The sequence below is a fragment of the Cephus cinctus genome, unplaced genomic scaffold, assembly GCF_000341935.2.
Source record: "Cephus cinctus unplaced genomic scaffold, Ccin1 Ccin1_scaffold1343, whole genome shotgun sequence".
Classification (NCBI taxonomy): Eukaryota; Metazoa; Arthropoda; class Insecta; order Hymenoptera; family Cephidae; genus Cephus; species Cephus cinctus.
Genome location: NW_014333756.1, coordinates 752,929 through 756,349, shown reverse-complemented (window position 1 = coordinate 756,349; position 3,421 = coordinate 752,929). Strand labels below are relative to the sequence as shown.

The window sequence follows — 3,421 nt, the reverse complement described above, 5'->3', positions numbered from 1 at the left end:
GGGGGGGGGGGGGGGGGGGGGGAATGCCTGAGCTGTGCAGCAGAGAAATTTGTGTCACGTGCTGACCTGGTTTTATTTTTATGACGGTCAGAGGACTCGATATTCGTCACGTGGCCGCTTTTGGATAGCAGATTATCGAGGTATTCGATTGATCTGTAGATATGGACTGAATTGTCATTCAAGTACAGCACGTACGAGACTAATCGTTATTGTCGTTCGTTCACGCCAAAAGCTATCGGAGTCGTATTCAACTAATTGCTAGAATATAGCCAGTGTCTATCGCTATATTCCCAGATATTCCGCCAGATGGCCACACGTACGATCTTTCGTCCCTAATGCATTGCTAGATTCAAATGTAATCCCTATATATGAAATTTTAACGATCAATTATATCGAAATTAAAATATAAATTTTATAATAAAAAAGTTGATTACATATTTGTCTCTACATATATGAATCTCGCTAATTGAAGTATATCTCGAAATTATCTCTACCGGCGACCCTCGTAACTAAAATCAATAAACCCAATAAGAGGGTATTGCATAACTGGCTGTACTATATATAGAGTATTCAAGTTAAGTAGCTATAAGAAAATTCGAAGAAACTTGAAAATTTTCAATTCAATAAAAAACCCACCTGACACCCATTCACAAATTCAAATGAACCAAAACAATCGTTTGTCCAGTTAAATTTACATCTGTCAAAATTGAATTTCCAATTTATTTTTCAATTCTTCCAAAAATTCAATTTTCCTCACAGGAAGTGACTATTCAATAACCTGATCAAGGCTCACGACCCATTGACAGAGTCCTGTGTCTATGATATATAAGATATGCAGGAAAACTGATAACCTTGGGGTTATCCAATAAGTCAGATTAGACTGACGTCTATGCTTACGGAAGAGGAAATTGGGAGGAGATCTTGGTTCTGATCTTTCACGTCTCTATATCCACTTCGACATCTTCGTTGAGTTAGTGACAACCTAATAAGCGGAGTAAGCTACTTCCTGGATACTCCATACGTTTCGATGAAGAGGCTGTTATGTTTTACGAGGCATCCCAGGCACCGAGTCTTGGTTAGAACTATCCGATACGTAAGCGCTTATCTTTGGTAAAAGTATCGAGGAAGACTCCTTCCTTCCCTTTCTAGCTTAACGAGCATAAAGGGAATTCACACGAAAGATTCATCAAAGATTCGAAGGAAAATCGAAAGGTGTATCACCGTATACCTTTTAACGTCACGCCTAACACATGCGTGAGATTACATCGTTATCATTTCGCAGACAAAATAAATGTCAGTTTGTCTCGTTGGTACGCGTTGAAATAAATATAAAAGTTCATACGACATTTAAATTCGTGATATCGCGACTTGGCGTTTTTCGTGTTCATTGCGGCAACTGACTGATATTTTTAGCCGTCCTCGTTCTACGTCGGTAAAAGATGCCATTTTTTTCGAGAAAGGTACACGTGCATGCCGTAAAGAATTAAGGAAGTATCCTATCAAAATAAATAATTTTAACAATGAGTTTTGGTCACGAATATATTAGGGAACGCTTTCAACCTGCTTCCGGTGTTCCCCCCTGTTTTTTTTTTTTTCTTTAACTTAAGGAATACTTTTTCTTGGAACTATACTTCACCTAGTATGTATGTACAGGGCCATTCAATCTAAATGGACTGTATAAAGTTAGCTTGCTGATTTGATCTTTGTATTGAGGATCAAACTCGGGCGGTGCGTCTGGACTGAATAACTCTGTATAACTGCTAACACTACAGGTATATAAGGTCGTGTATTGACCTATACCGTGTTTTGTCGATAGAATATAGACGTTGATTGATTCACGTAACTAAAAAGTGCACGTGCTTGTGGTTCCGATACCGATGTTAAGAAAACAAGGACATTTTTTTCATATTGTTGAACCCAGATTACGTTCAATATCAAAGTAACGTCAGCTGTCACTTGTTCACGTTAATCAATGACAATCTGCGTTACATAAAAATAATATAGATTTCAAGTAAGTTTTCCAACATTACTAAAATAAATTTTTCCCTGCTAAAATATACTAGGGAATATATATATATATATATATATATATATATATATATAGTTAATTCTGCCGCTGGTTTACACAGATGGCAGCAAAGTGTTAACCACGTTAGCTTAGACGAATGCATACAATCTGAATAAATATGCAGGTTGTTTGTGAAGGCGCCTGCAGTACTGAATTAAACACAGTCGCGGGACTGATAACTAGTTTGGAAACTTGTTTCCAGTGAGTTTCGACCAATCAGAGGAATCCGATTAGGAATGACTGATAGTATTTGAGAAATTTTGGATAATTGGGTTAATCAACTTGATTTTATATATTTTTATAAACACAACTGCTGTCGCTGCTATTTTTCATTATGTCAAGTTGGTGCGCATCTGTTGGCATTACGATAAAGAAGAAAAAAAAGGACAGGTTATCTAAGGAAGTTCACGTTTCGACTTCTAACCCTTGACATTCGGGGTTGTCGTCTGATAGTGCAAGCTCCTCTCAGGAAGGTCAGCTTACAGATAAAATAACTTTCGCCAAGTTGGAGAGGTTTGTGCAGTGACGCTTGAAAACTTATCGCGGCTTTATGGCCTTATCTCGAAAGATATCGCGGGAGTAATGCTGGAAATTTATAAAGCTGTTATTCTGAGATACGAGTTGCTGTGGAATGCGTACAAGGCTGCTAACGATCGACGGATTTTCGAAGGGATCATTTCTATCAGATTGAATAACGCCGAGACCTTGGGAATTACTGTTATACGACATGCAGATAGTTTCAGGTTATATGAGTATTTTTATGAAGGCAATGGACCGGTGACAGCGCGGCTGCACACTGTGGGATTTTATGTATACCTTTCAAATATGACGCTGTACGTTGTATACCATTTTATGCATAATAGTACAAATTAAAGAAAAAATTTCTATTTTGTTTTTGCTACTAGATATACACCGGTATGGCTTGTCGTATGCATGAAAACTATACATTGTTCTTTTGTGAATTTCATTAATTCGAAATTTTACAAATTATACAAATGTTAAAAATTTATGATTTTTTTTTTATCTTCAACAAACATCCCAAATGGACCAGGTAGAACTATTTGAATAAATTGACATGGGGATAACACGAAAATACTTTTATCTCTCGATTCACCTATATCGCGCGAAACCCTTGAAAGTGGTTTTGCATTTAAACAAATATTTTGAGTATTGATATTTTTTTTTACAAATCTTTCCGCGAGTAAAGTTCATGCTCAACAATCCTCTTGTATACATTGCAAATGAAGTCATGGAAGATACACGGAAGAGAGATTGAACGAGAGAGAGAGAGAGAGAGAGAGAGAGAGAGAGAGAGAGAGAGAGAGAGAGAGAGAGAGAGAGAGAGAGAGAGAG

At 37.2% G+C, this 3,421-nt stretch overlaps 1 protein-coding gene across 2 annotated transcripts in view; it reads left to right on the top strand.

Annotated features, from left to right (window-relative positions):
* The window catches only part of LOC107272987 (opioid-binding protein/cell adhesion molecule homolog), a 73,712-nt gene that overhangs the window by 5,810 nt on the left and 64,481 nt on the right, over nucleotides 1-3,421 (top strand). The window contains exon 1 of one of the 2 annotated variants that reach the window (XM_025090308.1): nucleotides 977-1,093. The exons of the other annotated variant lie outside the window; for it this stretch is intronic. The gene's annotated coding sequence lies outside the window, so the exon portion shown is untranslated. Of the gene's footprint in view, nucleotides 1-976; nucleotides 1,094-3,421 lie in introns of those variants that run through there. 2 annotated transcript variants of the gene reach the window in all.